The 21217-nt window shown below is 39.0% G+C and overlaps 1 pseudogene; it reads left to right on the plus strand.

Moving 5' to 3' along the window:
• The first annotated feature begins 18352 nt into the window (after window positions 1-18352).
• LOC131902762 (vomeronasal type-1 receptor 4-like) lies at window positions 18353-19303 on the plus strand (annotated as a pseudogene).
• The last annotated feature ends 1914 nt before the right edge of the window (window positions 19304-21217 follow it).

Below are 21217 nucleotides of genomic sequence, written 5' to 3' on the forward strand. Positions count from 1 at the left end.
GTTAACACAAAAGACTCAAAATAGCCAAAAACAATCCTGAATAATAAAAACTCTGCCTGAAGAATCACCACATCAGATTTCAAGTTATACTACAAAGAGATAATTATAAAACAGTATGGTGCTGGCACAAAAACAGACACGTTATTTAGTGAAATACACTGAGATCCCATATATAAGATGACACACAACCACCCAATTTTTTTTCAAAGTTCCAAAAAACCCTATGTTGGAGAAAAGAGAGCATCTTTAACAGATGGCTTCAGGGAAACTGGATGTCTACTTATGGAAGAATGAGATCCTTACATCTAAATCGGTACACAGATAAATTCCAAACAGATCAAACATTGTTGGGCCTAAACTCTGGAGCTACTAGAAGAAAGAGTAGGGAGTAGTACACTTGAGTATATATGCTAAGGTAAAAATTTTCTGAATAAGACTATTATGCCAGCAAAAAAATACAACAGAATTGAAGAAAAAAATAAAACTTTCCCTGGTAAAACTACATTTTTAAAAATTGTGATTACTAAGTCAGCTATTCAGAGGATCCTAGAAGGAATGCTCCCCATTAAAGGAAAATGACAGGAAGTGGCCACAGGAGTAAAAGAAACAATACCAGGACAGTCATTAAAACAAGATCTAAGAAACCACAAAATGGTAGGAGCTAGTGCACATCATTCATTTACCATCTTGAGACGGTGTCTCATTGTGTTGTTCTTTCCAGCCTGATACTCACTCTGCAGACCAGACTGGCCTGGAACTTGCAGAAATCTACCTGCCTCCACCTCTAAACTGCATGGATTAAATGAATGCACCAACATGCTCAGCTAAATTATTTTTTTCAGTAGAGACATAATGTGAAGTTTATGGGAATAATCAGATGAACTCACTAGAGAAACATTAACTATAATTCACACCATGCAATCCAACTTCAAGTGTCCATCTGAATGCAGAGCCTCCCACATACAGTGTTGTTTCCTGTGCAATCTAGTTTGCATTATAATGTACCTCTCTACAATGTGAAGAAACTGCGTGAGATGTTAACAAGACAAATCAGCCAGTTTGAGAGACTCAATAGTTATAATGTGAAGGTTAGGTTTCAAAATTTTATCAAGTTTTGCGCAACTCTATTCTTGAGAAATCAGCTATATAGCATGACATAGAAACATAGAAAAGGGGAGAGAGAAGTATGATGAGAGAAAGAATGTGAGGATCCACCTGTGCAATGTGAATGTCTTTGCAGATAGAGGATCTATCCAGGAGCTTCTGAATTAACTGAGGAACATTATCTCATCATCTTGCCATGTATACATCCACATAAACAAGATTTTTGTAGAGGAAGAGATCTCTGATGCTTCAAGTATAGGAAGGCACCCCTGATAGCTCCTTTTTCTACTCTCCTCCCATTCCTGAAAATTGACTACAAAGTCACACACTCATTTACTAGGCAGTCTATGGTTAAACATTATTGTGAGTTAGGAAGATAATGAACAAGTAGATATTGTAAGTCAGGACAGACTAACAGAGCATACCAACATGAAGTGAGACAGGGAGAAAGACCAAATGTGAACGATGGTTTCTAGGTAAAAAATATCAGTCCTTGGCACAGTGTTGGCAAATGAGATGTCAATGTTATAGGTGTGGTGTTCAAATATGGAAAAGCATAAGTAGTACAATCTCATTACAGAAACAAAACATAAGTCAGTTTTTCCTCAATAAATAGTCTGGGAAACAGTTCACCTAAAAGAATGGGGGACAGATGCTTTAAAGAGAAACTAAGAATCTGAAACCAAAGGACAACATTTTTAGACAATCGATTCACTATGAAAAGCCTATGACAATATGGAAGAAAAGTGACGAAATTCAAGGATAGAAATTGAACATGAGGAATGTATTTGACATAATTGGAACGAGGTGACATTCAAAGTAGAGCCACTGTAAAATGATTTTCATAAAAGTTCACTTCATGAAGCTAGAAAAGGCTAGGGTGTTGCTTGGCCACAGTGCAGAAAGTCCCATAAATGGGAGGGAATTCACAGAGAGAGGGAAACACCCTCTGAAGCTGCAGTTCCAGGGCACCTTGGGAGTTGTCCCCACTCAGTGCCAGGCCGTGTCATGCTCCATGCTCCAAGCCTGGTCCTTCCTCTCTCATGGCTCCCACCCTTAGGAATCTAGGAGTATATGCTGCTGGACAGAATATATGCCAGGGCTTTCTCTGTGCATCTAAACAAGACAAGACCCCTATTCCTTTTCCACGTAGAGCCAATTCCCAAAAAAATCTCTTTCGTTCGTTCTAGCCTTCACTAGAAGTCAACATTAGTCAACACATCTTTTTCTCAACTTGGATTTCAATCTGTATTTCAGTTTACTGAGGTTTTAGGGTTAAAAGAAACTGCTAGTAAAAGGAGATATTTACTCTCTGTAGAAACTTATCGCAAAACTAATTGAGAAATCTCTCCATTGCAACATTATTTTACAACGGAACTCTAGTGCAGACTTCAGAAAGTCAGAACTCCCAATCACAATCATTAGGTGGTAGCAAAATATACATATTTTCCATTTAGTTATATAAAAGCTTCCGTTGCAGACGTATCCCTTTCTTTGAATTTTAGCTTGTACAATTAATTAAAACCATTTTGAGTAGTTATGTAATATTCATATATTGTGTCATTTTCTAATTAATAACATGAAATTAACAAAAGAGAAGAGAGAATGAAAAGAAGAGAAATTCACCCCTCACAATGGGTGACATAAAGAATTTCTGCAGCTGAAAGAGGAACCTGCTTCGTGCAAAGTAAGGAAGACCCAAGACAGTCCATCCCCACGCCTCACAGGGGAGAGGTCCAGTTTCCCATGAAGCCCCTTTCAGAGTCTCACTTCCCAAGACAGAAACAAGGCTATTTTCCCAACTTTTTCAGCTACATCTAGATTCTCTGGTCACCTCTGTCTTGGGTTGAAAGGAAAATTGACTCACCTGTGTTGTGCATGTTAGAGTGAGTTGCTGAGTCTGTCTTCTGATTGGACTGTGGTCAGTGACTTACAGTTTTTTATTCCCTGATCCCTTTCCCCTCATGACCACTAATTTTTAGCTCAACTCTAGATCCATGACAACAATTTCATTAGGGATTGATAATAAGTTTTAAACACTCTATTCCAATTACCTGTCAGGTAAAACAAACCCAGTTTACATGAGCAAATCCAAAGAAGTGATTAGCAAGATTCCGAGAACTTTTTTGTGGTCCCTCAGAGTGCACAGGATATCACAGGGACAGGCACCAGTGGCACCTAATTGTCTGCCTCATGCCCATTTTAGAACTTCTGAGAGAAAGTCCAGCACACACTCCTGGTCAAATGCAGTGTTTCAATTCAGTTTCACCTATTTACAACTTCTGAAGGAGTATCCTTGAAGTCTTGACTTTTTCCTATGCTGTCAAGCTTTCCTATGCTCTGCCTGCTTTGAGGCTTTGCCACCTGTAAATGATGGTTCTTATGAATATATATGAGGTGATTTCATTTGACTATTGGTTATTTCCAGAGTTCTAGAGAGTTTATGAAAATTTAGTGCAAAACTAAATTTTAATTTTAAAAAATCAGCAAAGTCAAAACCCTATAATTATAAATTCATTTGAATTAAACTCATTGTGATTGTACAAGAAGCAGGCAATGGATGAATGGTGAGGATAAAAATAGCAAGATTATTCTTGATTGTTCTCTCTCTGTGAACCAATGAACAACCAAAAGATAGATTAAAAAACATGTATGAACATAAATTGATAAGCTATATATTAAGAGGAATCTGAACAATAATCTATACAATTCACACAAGCAAACCTTGTTGTGTGGTTTTTTTGTTTGTGTTCTGACAAATAAAGCTTGCCTGGAGATCAGAAGGCAGAGCTAGCCACTAGTTAACCATAGAGGCCAGGCAGTGGTAGCACATGCCTTTAATTGCAGCATTTGTGGGGAGAAAGCAGGAAGATCAGGAGTTCAATGCCACCCTGAGCTACAGTAGATTGAACCAGTCTAAAACAGAACAGAGTTGGGTAGTTTTAATGACCGCACTAGGGAGGTGGAGATAGGATCTCATCCCAGATTCAATCTGAGATTTTGTAGAGGTAAGAAATATCTATTGGCTGCTGCTCTGCTTCTCTGATCTCCAAGTAAGCGTTATTTGTCAGAATATAAACAAAACAACATACAACAAAATCTATTCACTATCTATACAAAGGCATTAACGAATGAGACAGAAAAACAGATCAAAAAGAAAGTGTAAAATACTACTGTATATAATTAAAACCTGGGAAGACAGGCAGTAATTTTTTTAAATGAGCCCGAGTGTCCTGGACACCACTAATAATGCACAACTTCCAAGGTGCTGTACTAATTTTGATCCTATCACCCGTCCCAAAAGACCAAATATGTAACCTAACCAATCACATACATTGTTCTACATGTAGCCAGCCTACCAGCAGAAACCCAGTGAGAGAATGTCTAAACCTTCCCCTTTTTCCTAACACTAACCAGCTTTCCTGCTTCTTCTGTCTGCTTTTAAGGAATTCCTAAAACGCAAATGGTCCTGATTGTCTCCCTTGCTGTAGCAAGTTGTGATGAATAGTTATTAGGTATTCACAGCTGGTTGGTTGTTAATTATTTCTAAAGGTCTCCAGTTATCTTATTAAAATGTTACAAGACATATTGTAAGTGAATTTGGAATTATTCTATTGTGTGTTTGTAACGGGGTTGTTTGGTAATGAGTTCAATGTGTCTCCTCTGAATTCCTATCTTCAACTGTTGACTTTGTACCAGTGTGTAGTTCCTATCATAGAAGTACACCTAGACAAACATCTTACAGAACTCAGTCTTAGCATCCCATTTGCATCTGGCAGCCTCCTGATTACAAAAAAAATAATAAAAATATAATTCACTGACAATTATTTTCCCTTTTGTTGTGAATAGAAAGTACTGTACCATTAAGACAACTCTAGCTAGATTTTGGAGAACTTATCACTAAATCTTCACCAGACATCAACCTGACTTTTTGACATCCTGGGACATCAACCTGACTTTTTGAATTATGAATATGCCCCCTTCCGTGATGACTAAATTTGGATGTCAGTATGGCACACCTAGGAAAATGGAATATCAATTGAAGAATCACCTCCATAAAGTTGGACTTTGGGCGTATCTATGAGGCACTTTCTTGACTCTTCTAATTGATATAAGAGGGCCAAGCCCACTATGGGCAACAGCATCATTATGCATGTGGGTCAGGGCTATATAAATAACAAAGCTAGTAAGCAGCATTCTTCTGTGGCTTATGTTTCAAGCTCCTGCCTTGAGTTCTTGCTTTTTTTCCTCAGATGATGGACTGGACTCTGTAAGCCATATAAACCCTTTCTTCCCATGTTTGTTTGGTCAGTGTACTGTGGGATGCTCTTTCTGTACACTGTGAATATGTGTCGCTACCATTGGTTTATGAAGATTAGATTTGATAGAGGAAGACCCCCTGAAAAATATTTGATGCTGTGGGATGGTCTGTATGTCAAGTGTGTTGCTGATTGGTCAGTAAATAAATCACTGATTGGCCATTGGCTAGGCAGGAAGTATAGGCAGGACAAGGAGAAGAATTCTGGGAAGTGGAAGGCTGAGAGAGGGAGACACTGCCAGCCGCCACCATGACAAGCCGCATGGGAAGATCCCGGTAAGCCACGAGCCATGTAGCAAAGTAAAGATTAATAGAAATGGGCTAAATATAAGAGTAAGAGCTAGACAATGACAGGCCTGAGCTAATGGCCAAGCAGTTTAAATAATATAAGAATTTGTATATTTATTTTATAAATGGGCTCTGGGACTGGCGGGACTTGGTGGTGGGAGCTGGAGAAAAATTCTCCAGCTACAATTTGATGGGAACAGATGGCCTAGATGATCTAATGTTTCATGAAACCTCTGTTGTAGTTTACTCTGAGTTCTGCATCCAGAAAGGATTCAAGGATGCTTGTTGAGATAATCCAGCCACACAGATTTATGGTGATACCTTATTTGTGCTGAGATGTGATTTTATTTGTATGTTAATAAAGTTGCCTGGGGATCAGCGCTAAGAGCAAGCCATTAAGCAGAAGTCTGGTAGTGGTAGCACATGCCCTTAATCTGATCACATGTTAGGCAGAGTCTCTGTGTGTTCAAGGACACAGCCAAGCGGTGACCAATTCTTTAATCTCAGTACAAACCCTAGAGACCTGGAGGTCTGTGTAGACAGGCAGTGACGAGGAAGTCATGTGGTTGGGTTTACAGCCAATGAGTAGGCGGAACAGAAAGGCAATAAAAAGACAAGACACAGGAAGAAGGTCTCTCTCTCAGGGGAAGGACAGCAGCGACTGGTAAGATAAGGTGGTCTTAGCTCTTGGCTATTGCTAGATCTCTGGGCTTTTAAGTCTTTATTTGGCTCTGTGTTTCTTATTTAAGAAGACCATTTAGAATTACATCTACACAGACTACTCCAGTCAGTACTTGACCATAATCCTAAATTTTCTGAGGATCCCCATAACATTAACAGCACCCACAATCAGCAGGAAATAGCCTAGAAAACTACACCTACATGCCACCCCCCCAAAAAAATGGATTATGGATGTTTTTCTTTGTTTAGAATGTTGGTTACAAATTGTTATGGATAATGGCTTAAGTCTTTTTTTCTTTTTAAAATAAAATCCCTGAATCTAATCTCCTTTGTTTAGCTTTATTATTGACAATTATCCATGTCTCAACTGAATGTACCAGGCCCCACTGACTCCCCATGGGAGACCTTGCCTTGGAGGAGGTGGGAATTGGGAGTGGGTTGGGGAGAAAGGCTGGAGGAGGCAGGAGGAGGGAGGAGAGGGGGAATCTGTGGTTGGTATGTAAAATTAATAGAAAATTTTTCAATAATAAAAAGAAAAAGAAAGAAAATGGGGGAAATGTTGTGGGATAATGCTCTTGTACACTGTAAAGATTTTTCATTCCTATTGGTTTAATAAAATGCTAATTGGTCAGTAGCCAGGCAGAAAGTGGAAGTGGGGTGATCAGACTAGTAGAGGGTGGGAAGAGGAAAGGTGGAGTCAGAGTTACCAGTCAGCTGCAGAGGAAGCAAGAAGAGAATATCAGACTTAGAAAAGAGCCACATGGCTAAACATTGGTAAGTATTATGGGTTAATTTAAGTGTAAGAACTAGTCAGTAATAAGCCTGAGCTACCAGCCAAGCATTCATAAGTAGTTTTAAGCCTCTGAGTCAATTATTTGGGAAGTAGCTGCCAGGTATTTGGGAGTTGCTGGCCAGAAAGAGAAACTTCTGCCTACAGTCAGTGTTTTACTACAGCAACAGAAAGAAAACAAGGATACCTTCATTCCTTTCTCTTTTTTCCTTTCTTATATTGAGCTTCCTATGGGGACTATATGTAACTACTCTTGAAATAGCGAAACACCTGACCAGGTAGCCAAACCGCACTTCATTATATATAAAATGAGTAGCTCAACGCTACATCAACATTCCCCACATTATAAACAGGTCCAGGTCCACAGTGGATGCTCTGAGCGCATAGACCAAAAGACATCTTCCCCCATAGCCTCAACTCAAGAAGCAGCATCTTGTCCTATTTCCAAACTATAAATATGTACAGTTGAAAAAAACAGAATTCCTAGACAACAATTACATAGTTAACACCATTTTACAGATTAAAAACAAAATGCCAGTAACATGGTCAAATGCCCTATCATACCCACACAGACTGGAAACAACATAGAACAGAAGTACCTTTTCATTTTTAAAATGTTTAAAAATAGATGCAGCTTTAATAAGATTTTGGGGTGCTCTTGATATCTTCACCCCTTCATATAACCCACTGGCACCTTGAGAGGTGACTATAACCAGATATTTAATAATGCATAATGAATGAAATAACAGCTGTGTCCTATTACATGCACCTCCCTGACTCTATAGAGTTATTTTTTTCTTCCGTCTCCTACTTCTTCTCTTCCTCATCTTCATCTTCTTCTGGCTCCCCTTACTCACTTCCTCTTCTACCTCCTGCTGGGAAATTTTACCAAACCTCTTTGTTCCATCAAAGTTTCCTCAAGACTTATATATAGTTCATAATATCCTTCTCAGTGATGTACAGTTTCTTTTCACTGCTGATAAGTTATTATAACCCAGTTTTGCTCCATGTCACACTTGTCAGGTAGCTCCTCTGGCAAGCAGGGTCCTTTCTTATATCTATGCTGGAATTTTGACTAGCTTGATCTTGTGCAGGTCCTGTGTAGGTAACTACAGCTACTATGAGTTGGTGCATGATACAGCCATGTCGTCCCAGAACTTGGCGTTCCCAAGCTCCCCCAGTCTACAGCTCTGATTGCATTCTTTCTATCCATTTTTTGTGATGCTCCTCTGAGTTTAAAATGGGGAGTAGGTTATATAGATGATTCATCCACATCTGTGGCTCTAAACATTTCTAAACACAACCACATGCACAGATGCTTTTAATGGGGGAAAAATCTTTTTTTCTTTTTTTGGAAAGAGGTTCTTCTGCATCCCGTAGACTAACCTTGGTCTCTCTATGATAGCTGATATTGACTTGAATTTCAGATCCTCCTACCTCCATCTCCTGAGTGGAGAAATTACAGGTGTGCATCACCACATCTAGAGAATACGTTTTAATTGAAAAGATTTTTTCTCTTAGAATATATTTTGATCATGTTTTCCCTCAACCAATTCCTCCTAGGTCCTCACCAGCTACCTACTCACCCAACTTTATGTTCTTCTCTCTCTTGTCTCTATTTAAAACCAACAAACAAGTAAAACAAAACAAAAACAAGAAAACGACCCAAAACCCACAAAACAAGAAATCAGATATACAAGCAAAAAAACAATAAGACAAACAAAATGCCCAAACAAAGCAAATGGAACAAAACAACTACAAAAATACTACAGAGTTCATTTTGTGGTGCCAACTACTCTAGGGCATAGACTTACCCTTAAGCATGGTTAATATATCCAATGAGATGCCATTGGAGAAAACCACTTTCTCTTTGGCACTAAGTCTCAGTTGTAGCCAACTGTTTGATTGGGGGTGGGACCCTGTACCCGGAAATTTCTTAAACTTTGTTTTTCAGTAATGAATGTGACTCCTAAGTTGCCAAAGAAATAAGACACCATCAGAGGGTTAACAGATACTCCTGATTCTTTATATACATAGATCATATGTATATATGTTACAAATTCTATTTCATCACCTTCTTGTAATGTATACATTATTGTGAATTTTTGAAAGACCAAGTGATAAAGCTCTTAATTTTATGGTAAAATTACATATTCTTGCTGATTTAAAAAAACAGATTTATGACATTACTAAATTTATATAAGATTAAAGTTTATCAAATAAAAATTGAAAATTGGGAAGGGAGCTAGAGAGATTACTTAGCTATGAGGGTACTTGCTGCTTTTGCAGAAGACCCAAAATCAGTTCCTAGCACTGACATGGCAGCTCAGAACCATTTGAAACTCCAGCTCCAAGGGACCCAATTCCCTCTTCTAGTTTCATTAGGCACAAGTGTGGTGCACAGACATACATGTAAGCAAAATACTCACACATATTGAAAAACATGAATAAACCCAATAAGTAAATAAAGAAAGAAAAAAGAGTTGGTGAGATAACTGGGTCAGTGAAGTGTTTACATTTGCAGCTAAGTTGAATCCCTGAAACACACATTAAACACACACACACACACACACACACACACACACACACAGAGAGAGAGAGAGAGAGAGAGAGAGAGAGAGAGAGAGAGAGAGAGAGATGGCACACACCTGTAACTCCAGTCAATTCTACCTGAAGAGTTTCAGGCCACCAGTAGAGATATTTTTTCAAAGAAACCCAAAGGACAACAGCTGGTGTTTGCTCTGCATTCTACATTCATGTTCACACACAGGCGCACAAACCTGTACATACATGAACATACACACACACACTCACATAAGCATGATAAAATTGACACATTCCTAAATGTGGTATATGTGTTAACTATGATATTATTTCCACAGATAATTTATTCAGCTAATAGCAGTGCCTTAGAATGATTTATGCTTCCTTATGTCTTTCCCCTTTCCTTCACTTAACCTGAATAACTCAAATTACTTTCCAGCACAAACCTCCCTCTCTCTTCCTCTCCAACTCACTCTCCCTGTTTCTCTTTGGAATATACTTTTCAGTATTGTCTAAAGAATTTTCCCATGAGGTTCAGGGAACTAGCCATGATCCCTTCTATGGTCCCAAAGACAAACCAGAGTTCAATTTCACCAAAGTTCCCAGTGGGAAAACAATTGGTTTATTGGGCTAACTTACAGAGCAGGTAAAGTCTTTACTGTTAGGATGAAGGGTGACCCAAAAGCAGTGGAAAGTTTTCACCCTTCATCAGTGAGGGCTTCCCCATAGCCATGTGGTACATATACACAATGGAGTACTACTCAGCAGTGAAAAAAAATGACATTATGAAATTTGCAAGCCAAGAGTGGGAGAGCAATGAAAGACATTCAATAATAGAGAGAGATATCATGTGGATAGGAAGAAACCAGGTGCTAGTGGACTGAAGGGATAGTTCCACAGTATCTAACTCTTGCTGGTTTTGCAGAAGATTTCTATTGGTTCACAACATATGTGTCAGTTGGCTCACAATGGCCTGTAATGCCTGGCACTTCCGATCTCTGTAGGAACTCAAAAACGTGGTTACATACACATATGCCCACAAACATAAACATAAATAAATTTAAATAATATTTAAAAGATTAGGAAATGAAAAAGGTGACCGATCAATGCCACCACAAAGAGTAATGTTTGGCCTACACAAGGAAAAGCTTTTCAATGATGAATAGAAGTTAACAAAGTTGAGAATGTAGGATGGTTTCAAGCCTTCAGTGTTTAAAATTCATATTATTTATCTCAACAGAAAATATTCCTTAACATAAGGTACCGAGTTCCCTCCCTTTGATCCATTAATATCAGTAATTTATCCTTATCCTTTTCTTTTTCTCGATAGAGAAAGAATGACTCCTGAGAATGTAGCAGTGGGGATCCTCTTCTCCCAGACAGCCATAGGAATCCTGGACAATTGGTCACTTCTGCTTCATTATTTCATTTTGATATTTACTGAAAAGAGTTTGATGCTGAAGGACCTGATTATAAAACACCTAATCTTTGCTAACTTTTTGGTTATTATCTCAAGAAGGACTCCAAAAATAGTGTCAGAATTTGGTTTGAAATCTTTCCTGGATGACTTTATATGTAAACTTGTTGTGTACTTTAGTCTAGTACCACAAAGTGTTTCCCTGTGCACCACATGTCTCCTCAGCTGCTTTCAAGCAATCATAAGCAGCCCCAGCAGCACAAGATGGATGAAGCTTAAACACAGAGCCATCAAGTACATTGGTTCCTCATGCTCATTTAGCTGGTTTGTGCATCTGATCCTCAACATCACAACGGCTGTGAGAGTAACAGATCCTCATAAGAGCAGGAATGGCACCAACAGATTCAGTTTTGGATAACGTGCTGAGTTTTTTTTCTGGAAACATTACAGCTTCACAGTATTTGTTTCTCTTCTGCTTCAGTGATGGTCTGTATTTGGGTCTCATGGTCTGGACTAGTGTTACCATGGTGTGCATCCTTCACAGGCACAAGAGAGAAGGTACAGCATATTCACAGTGCCCAGGACTTCCCTAGAGTCTCCCCTGTATCCAGAGACATTCAGTCCATCCTGATCTTTGTGTGGACCCTTGTCACCTGCTACCCCATCCTGATTCTTTATATGGTGTTCTTTGATAATTCAGGTTGATCAGTTCTAAATATACTTGCAATCCTACAAACATGTTTCTCCACATCCAGCCCTTTTGTTCTCCTCAGAAATAAAATTCTGCCTCCAGGTTGTACTTTCTTCATTGTAGAAAATGTAAAATTTTAAACTATTGTCACATGTTCTAGTAGCTTATTTTCTCTAATATGTTCATGTGTTCCTTAATCAACCATGGCTCTGTCTCCTTAGACCTGATCAAGCAGAATGTTTTATATGAGTTTCACAACAGGAACAGCCTTGACTGTAGTCTTAGTCCTTCAACTGAATGACTTACATGAAAGTAGGAGACACTGCAAAGTATCTAGGAATTTCAGTCATTTGAAATATCATCTTTATAGAACTGGCTCCTGGCTTTATAAACCCATTGATAATCTATCCTGTGACAGCATTCACCACTCAAAATTGTCTCTGAAATGTGTGCAGTGTTAGGCAGTGCCCAGCATTTAACACATATATGTACAAATTATACATAATTTGAAAATTTTTGATTACTTTTTGGTGAAGTAATGTTGACCCTAAGAAAATATATCAGATGGACTAACCTTTCCTGAATGTTCAGTCAGAGTTCCCTGGCTGTCTGTTTTAATCTTGAAGTGAGTATTTTATTGTATTCCTCTAAGTGCAGAAGGTTGGTGAGAGTCTTATCAGTAGATTCGGGGTTTATATGAAGGGTTGGTGCTGGGAAATAGAGCATTTGGGGTTTGAGGGATGTGCTGAGATGGGCTGAAGATCAACTCATGTTGAGAAACTAAACTGAATAGAATAGATCGCAAGTAGTAACTCCAGGAAATAGTAGCCTAGGTGAACCCTAAACCCAATGTTGTAAAGTTGTACTTCTAAATAATTTGTGCCAGTGAGGTGGTAGAAGAGGAAGGGGAGCTATTTGGGAGAGGTGTGATTCAACCAAAACTAATGATGTTTGGGAAACTCATGTAGTAATTTACCAGTGTATAATCTGATTGGAAAATACAATTTAAAAAGGAATTTTAACAGAGATTTTCGGCATGATTTACCAGAAGCCATAGGTTTTCAAACAAAAATCCTGTTTCTAGATGAGATATATATTCCCTTATTTATTATTTGGAGAGACTCCTGTGTTGCAGAATATTGGTACACTGCATAAAGATGTGTTGCTCTGATTGGTTTAATATAGAGCTAAATGGACAATAGCTAGACTGTAGAGAGTAGGCAGGACGTCCAGGCAGAGGAAGCAGGAAACTGGGATTTTGCCAGCAGACTCAGAACAAGTCAGATGTGACAACTAAGAGGGACTAACAGAGCCACATGGCAAAATGTAGATTAGAAAATACATGGGTTAATTAAGTAAAAAGAGTTGGTTGTGAAAAAGCATAAGCTAAGGGGAAGCTTCATAATTAATAATAAATCTCTGGGTCATTATTTGTGGGCTGGGGGTACAAAGATAGTCCAACAAGAAAGTGTGCTACACTCCTGAGACTCCCAAACCATTAAGATATGGCTGTTGTTCTTGGTTGCTTACTTGAACTGGATGGTAAGATTCTCCTGCTGAGTACACCATATAGGTTAGTTGAAAAACATAGAAAAATCAGTCTTGAACTGACCAGAAAACTCTTTTTCTGTTGGCTAGGTGGCATAGTACTGGAGGTGCTACATCAGCATGTGAGAGAGAAGAGACATTAATGGTCTTATTCAGCACTGGACCCTGCATGCTACAATAATGACCTACCCAAGCAAGATGTGCAAATGGTACATTAGTGCCATGGTTGTTACTCAGATAACCAGTTGCTTTCTGATTTTATCTAGGGCCAATGTCTCAAGAGGAAATCATGCCTATTCCTGCAAACCTGGTCAAATCTCCAAATCTTGGGAGATCATAGACCCTGTAGGGCAACCTACAACAGCTGTTTTGTTAAGTAGTCATATTGTCCAACTGCTGCCTTTTAAATATTTATGTTTGTACTCATAGATTTGTGTTGCACTAAACCTTGGTCAGAGAAGCTTCTTTTTTGTAGTGGTTAATGCATGTACTCATAACTAGTCAAGTGCTGAGAATGTGATTATGAGTACTCAGCCATAGACATCCATTACTCCAGGTGCAGGGGACACAGTATATAAGAAGAAACAGAAAGAAAATTACAAACTAGAAGATTCAGAGGAGAGCTATGAATTCTGTCCTCCATATAAGACATGCCTGTTTCCCATATGAACTCACAGCCACTCTTGTTAAGGGCATGAGATCTACACAATGTTCAGCCAGTGAAGATTCCAGCATGGATGGAGGAAGGGTTACTAAGGCCCCACTCCTATATATGGTACCATTGGCAAGTGATCAGTTCTAAGAGCAGGAGAGTGACTTTTCCTTGGGTGTTTGAGAACTAAGTTGTCCAAACAACAGTGATTACCCACACCCATGAGCTATCGGAAGTACTAATTGGCCTTGGTGGGTCACATGAAAAAAGAGAAACAAAAGTAGAAAGGCTGTGAAGTTGAGAGTGAGATATTCTGGAGAATATATATTGGAAAAGAATTGGGGATAGGTATGACCAGGCTACACTGTGTGTTTGTGTTTGTGTGTGTGTTTGTGTGTGTGTGTGTGTGTATGTATAAAAACTTACATATATATATATATATATATATATATATATATATATCATAAAAGTAGTTTAAAATAAACATAGACCCCCTCAAACTGATGATTCTTTCGTAAATATATGCCATCAAAATACATGCACATTGCAAATAGAATCCCTTTGCTAGGAAGTTCAGAGAATCCTCATTTACACAAGCTCAAAACTGGAATCCACATATCAACTGTTCAAATACATAACTGTAAACACATACACTAGAGTTTCCTCAGACATGAAAACGAATGGACTCTAGCTGCACAGCAATCAAACAATAAGCTCTTAGAAAATGCAGCTTCAAAGAAGTGAGATGTAAAATTTTCCTGGAATCTCCCATTTCAAGGCCCCTTGGTGCTGGTTATTAACTTCTGACATCACCTAAGACATTAGGTGGTGAGTTAAAGCTGCCAGGTCTGCTCAAATCCAGACTGAGCCACGTATTTCCCTTGTGCCCTCTCCCCTGCCCTAGGCGTGAAACTGGTGTGGCTCTCCTTGTGACACCCAATGTATTCTAAAGACTCATAGAAAAGTTTTCTTCCCAACTCTTTATAATTGCTTCTGTGGATTTGCTGTCTTAATCTGGACTTTTTCTTTTTTTTTTTTTTTTTTTGGTTTTTCGAGACAGGGTTTCTCTGTGTAGCTTTGCGCCTTTCCTGGAACTCACTTGGTAGCCCAGGCTGGCCTTGAACTCACAGAGATCCGCCTGGCTCTGCCTCCCGAGTGCTGGGATTAAAGGCGTGCGCCACCACCGCCCGGCTGGACCTTTTCATTTACAGGTAAGTGGAGCAAGGCTGTTGAAAAGGTATTCTTAATTCCCCAGGTAGATGTTGTTATGGATCTAGAGTTGAAAATCACAGTTCCTGTGAGGGAAAAGACCAGGGAATTATAAGCCTGTAAGTGAGGGATCAGAGTTTCATCTCAACAAAACAGACTCAATCGCCCAGTACAACACTCACTACAATAACTTCTGTGTTTCACAGAACACACTGTAAGTACATTTTCTCTTTATAGCAAGTCACAGGTGACTGAAGAATCTATGAGTAGGGGGAATAAGGGGAAATTACTATTGCTAAGTATTGAAGTAAGCTGATGAAAAGGATTTCACATGAAATGGAAGCTATTTCCTGCCGGCAAAGGTTGGACAGTCTCCTGTCTTTCCCTCTCTGTGACTTCCACAAGCTCCAAAGGGTCCCTTCCTGTCTTGTAATTCATTGCCACCACTCATTTCTGTATGTAATATGAATATACATGCAAATGAAAATATCCAGATAGACAGACAGATAGAGATAGATAGATAGATGATAGATAATAAACAGGTAGATAGATACATAGACAGACAGACAGACAGTTGATAGATAGGTAGGTAGATAGATACATATAGAGAGATAGATACATGGAGATAGATAGGTAGATAGATGATGGAGAATGTAGTACATGTGTATGGCTGCCAGAGGAGTGGTTGGATATCCTTCCATATTCCTCTGTGCATTATTTATTTTAACAAGATCTCTGGCTGAATCTGGAGCTTGTGTTTTTTTTTTCTAAGCTGATGGCCAACAACACTCAGCAATATCTTGTAGGCAGTGTGATCTTTTCTCAGGTCCTAAAATTTGCAGCAAATGTTCGTACCTGTTACCCCATTTATTCAGCCCATTTTAAGGGTTGAATTTTGCTCTTGTTCTTCTCTCCTTTCAGAGAAATGTTCCTTTTAAGATTTATTTCGATTATTTTAGATTACAGGTATTTGTGTTTCTATCTGTTTGTGGGTGTGTTCATACATGTGTGCAGGAGCCAGTAGAGCCCAGAGGTATCAGATTGTTCCTGGAGCCAGAGTTGCAGGCAGTGGTGAGGCACTCTGTGTGGGTGCTGCAAACAGAACCCAGGTTCTTTGAAAGAATAGCAAGTAGTCTTAACTACTAACCCATCTCTCCAGCCCCCAATGTTACCAATCTTAAAATCACAGATGTGTAAGCCATTAATGACTTCCTAAAATCTTTTAAGTAATGAAAAGATGATTCATTGTCTTAAAGAAATAGGTACTTTAAACCACAGCTTTTCTGTGACTAAATGGACAGTGTTCATATTGAGCATCATTGCACACACAGTGTGACTGGCTCTTCCTTCTTTTTGCAGACTCTATCAGAATTCCTGTGTTTCAACAGAGAATTCTTTCAGCTAGTTTTACAAAAGTTTGGGACAATACATACCTTTCTGCACCAGTTTAAAGGATGTACAGAATACACAGTTACTATTATCCTCAGCATCTCATGATTAGAACTGTGAAGATTTTCTTGATTGAAAACCCGAAGAGGAAAGCTAACTGTTGACTGGTGTGTTTTTGACTGTTCCTGATGCAGTCAGAAACTCAGGAGACATTTAGGACATGAGTCCAGGGCTCAAGTGAAAAGGTAATGGAGAGTCCTTTGACTTCCAGAATCACACAAAGAGCATCATGGGCTGGACAGGGCCAGACTCAAGCAAAGAACAGTGCAAAGGGAGCAGGGCAGGGGGCATTCTGGGAACTTTTTCTTCTGAGTGCTTCCCTCTGTATGTGAATTCTCTGTGATTGCAGACACAGCTTCTCCAACTCCCTTGATTCCCAGGCTGAAAGGTACTTTTCTGGCTTTTTCAAATTAATTTATGGAGAATTCTCCTTGAAATTACAACAGAGAGATGACTAGCAGTCATTTTCTTGTTTGGACCTTGTATTGCTTTTCTTCCATATTGTTGAAGAAATTTCATATTGAGCTATCTGTCTACTGACAAAGTCTTCCTTTTCTGGATGTTCCATTATCTCTTTACATCTTCCACTTCCTATTATTTTGCATGAACTGCTTATTATTCATTATAGACTGATGAAATGACTGAGACCAAATATGGCGTGTATCACAAAATCTGACTCATTGGAGCTGTCTTGTTTGAACACTGTATTTCATACATTGCCTGATTTTCCAACACTGTTTAATAGCCAGACCGTATTTACCTTGTGAACGAATGTATTTTGTCTTATCCCTTCTCCCTGTCTAATTTCATGCTAGTGTGTTGTGCAAGCGTTGATAGTTTGAACCCTAACATTTGTAGTACAATTTATGACTGTCTGTTTAACTGACTGTTAGATCTGTCTTGATAACATTTAATGTTGTTTCTTCACATTGCTGAGGCACTGAAATTTTAATATATGTAACAGAGTCATGCTAATAACTCTGCCTATGGAGGGATGGTTAATGTTTTCTAGTTGGGTGTTCTCAAATTACTTATAAACTTCATATTCTTTGTGTTTTGAAAATACAATCAGAGACCCATAGGAAGAAAACCTTTTCTCTCTCTTTTAAATTAAGGAAATATGAACATAAATGGTTGTATTTTTAAAAATAAAACAATGCTAGTAATAATTTTCACCAGATTCAAATTTTCAGAATTTCTTTCCATTTTTTTCTGGTTTCTCTCAGCCTGTGTGTTGACGTGTATTTACCCTTTTCACTCTTCTTCTCACCTGTTCCTGTGTCTCTGGGAATAGTGTGAAATTTCCACTTTTGTCTGTTAGAGATGCATTACAGGAAGCAATGAAGTCTAATGTTGCCATTAATACACTCAATTCTTTCAGGATGTTAGAAGTATATATTGGATATTAATGCAGAAAAAAAGAGCATTAGTGGAACTGTGAAGACTATAAAGCATTAGAGGAATTATGAAAACTGTGAGTTCAATTTCCATCTTTTTTTTACTCCCACATTTGATAACCCACAATATGTTTGATCATGGCATTGTATCCTATTTATTGGGTAACTTGAGCTAAGACAGACTATTGGCCTGATGAGACAATAAAACAATTTGAGCTCCTAAAAATTAATACACATTTAAATGTCTTCTTCCTGGTTGTACTGATGTGATTAAATTTATTTACCTCAGGTGAAAAGAATATGGTTCCTGAGAACTTGCCAGTGGGGATTCTTTTCTTTTCGCAAACAGCTGTTGGAATTCTTGGCAATTGGTCAGTTCTTCTTCCTTATATCATGTCTGTATTCACTGGAAAAAGTCTGATGCCCAAAGACCAGATTTTAAGGCATCTGACTTTAGCCAATTCCTTGGTTATTATCTCAAGAGTAATTCCTCACATAATGGTACAGCTGGGCTTGCGATATCTCCTGGGTGACCTTTTATGTAAACTCACTCTCTACAGTAATCGAGTGGCCCGGGCCATTTCCCTGCACTGCACTTGCCTCTTGAGTAGCTTCCAAGCAATCACAATCAGCCCCAGCAACTCCAGGTGGATGAAGCTTAAACACAGAGTCTCCAAATACATGGCTCGGTCCTGCTCACTCAGCTGGCTTGTGCATCTGCTTCTAAACAGCAAAACAGCTATAGATGTGATGGGACCTGATACTAGCAAAAACTTCACCAAGAAAATCAAGTTAGGGTACTGCTCAGCATTTGTTTTTGACAATACTGTAACTTTACTAAACCTGTCATTGCTTTGTTTCACTGATGGTCTCTGTTTGGGTCTCATGATCTGGGCCAGTGTCTTCATGGTGAGCATCCTCTGTAGGCACAAGAGTCAGTTACAGCACATCCACAGTGCACAACACACCCCCAGAGTCTCTCCTGAAGACAGAGCCACAAAAACCATATTGACCCTTGTCTGTACCTTTGTCCTCTCCTATTCAATGTCCTTCATATTAGTTATCTATACTGTGGCATTTGACAATCCAAGTCTGTTGATAATCAACATATTTACATTCCTAGACACATGCTTCCCCACATTTTGCCCCTTCATCCTCATCCGAAATAACAAATCGGTTCCCAAGAATCATTTTCCCTGCTGTAGGAGAAGGTAATTTAACATGGTGATTTGTGTGTTATGATAAATTTAAATATTCTTTCATCTATTACTGATCATTAGACTCACACATGACCAGGTCTTGTTTAGCAAATTAATGCCTCTCTAAATTAAGCATTGCCAGTTGTTACTGCAGTCAAAATGCTGCCTAAGCAGTTCCATGACATGAAGATATCCCTTTGTTTTTGTTCTAAATGCTAAGAGATTGGGGATCATCATGTACTAGGTGGAGCTCCAGGAGTCCAATCGATGAGAGAGAGGAAGTGTGATATGAGCAAGAGATATCAAGACCATGATTTGAAAAAACACAGGAACAAAGTGCCAAACTAGCGGAAACTCATGAACTGTGAACCAATAGCTGAGGAGCCCCCATGGAACTGGGCTAGGCCCTCTGGATAAGTGAGACAGTTGATTAGCTTGAACTGTTTAGGAGGCTCCCAGGCAGTGGGACTGGGACCTGTCCTTGGTGCATGAGCCAACTTTTTGGAACCCCCGGCCTATGCTGAGACACTTTGCTCAGCCTTGGTGCAGGGAGGAGGGGATTGGACCTGCCTCAACTGAATGTACCAGGCTGGGCTGATTCCCCAGGGGAGACCTTGCCTTGGAGGAGGTGGGAATCAGGGGTAGATTGTGGGAGAAGGCTGGAGGGTGGAAGAAGGGAGGACAGGGCAATCTTTGGCTGATATGTAAAATGATTAGAAAATCGCTTATATAAAATTTTAAAAAAAGAAAAAAAAGAATATTATATGCTTAAAGATATCTAATCAGCTGTTGAGGTATGTGTTTCTCTTCAAGCACAGCCTGGACTCTGGTCCCACTGCTGCAACTGAATTATAGAAAAAAAGAGCAAAGAAAAATCCAGAATCTTTGGCACGTGAGAATAACATGTTTATGTGATCAATTCCATTTTATTCATTCACGTTTTGACTTCACCTATGTTCTGCATCTGGTCTTATGATGTGGGTTTGTGGCTCCACTTCCAGGTTCCTCTATGGGAAGAAATGACAAATGCTGTCTATTTGCTGTGCCCATTGTTTCCTCAGACTTCCCTGGGAAGACAGAGACTTTCCTAGTCATCCCAATTCTGCTGTGAGCCGTTGTTACCTCCTACTCAGTTGCTTGCACCCTGGCATTCTGTATGACAGTCTCTGACAATCCAAGGCTGTGGAGGTTAACCTCTACATTTCTATAAGCATTCTCCATACGTTGTCCTACTGTATTCATCAGTGTTCCCAACTTAGTCTCCATACTCACTTTTCCCTGCCATGGGAAAAGATAATATTTTTCTCATCTCTCAATTTGTCACAAGTTGTTGATTTCTGTTCATGAATATATACATATGTTCTTTATTATTTGTGCAAGTCTAAAATTAGGTAACATGATGGTTAATATTGATAGTCCACTTGATAGGATCTAGAATCACCAGCAAACAAAATCTCGATACATCTTTCAGGGAGTTTAAAGCTGGGTTAATGGAGGTAGAGGACCCACTCTAATTCGGCACAGCCATTGATTCTTTGGTTAGATTCCTGGACTGAATAAACTGGGGAAAACAAGTTGAGAACTGGCATGCATCTCTCTTTGCTATCTGTCTACAGATACCATGTGTTCAGCTGTGTCAACCTCCTGATACCATGATTCCTTCCCATGATGGACTGTGTACTCAAACTGCAAGCTGAAATAAACCAATTCCACTCTAAATTGTTTTTGTCATTTTTTTAGTCAAAACATTGAAGAAATTAACTAAATAACTCAATAGCATTCTAAATTGTACTGATAAAATCTTATGAGTCATTGTGGTGGCTACAGCATATTTAAATGGAGTTAAATTCGGAGGCTTTTTTTTTTTTTTGTCTTTCCACATTGCTGTAAAATGGACATCTCAATGCCTTCTGGCAGAAGATAGCAAATA

Source organism: Peromyscus eremicus, chromosome 1, assembly GCF_949786415.1.
Source record: "Peromyscus eremicus chromosome 1, PerEre_H2_v1, whole genome shotgun sequence".
NCBI lineage: Eukaryota > Metazoa > Chordata > Mammalia > Rodentia > Cricetidae > Peromyscus > Peromyscus eremicus.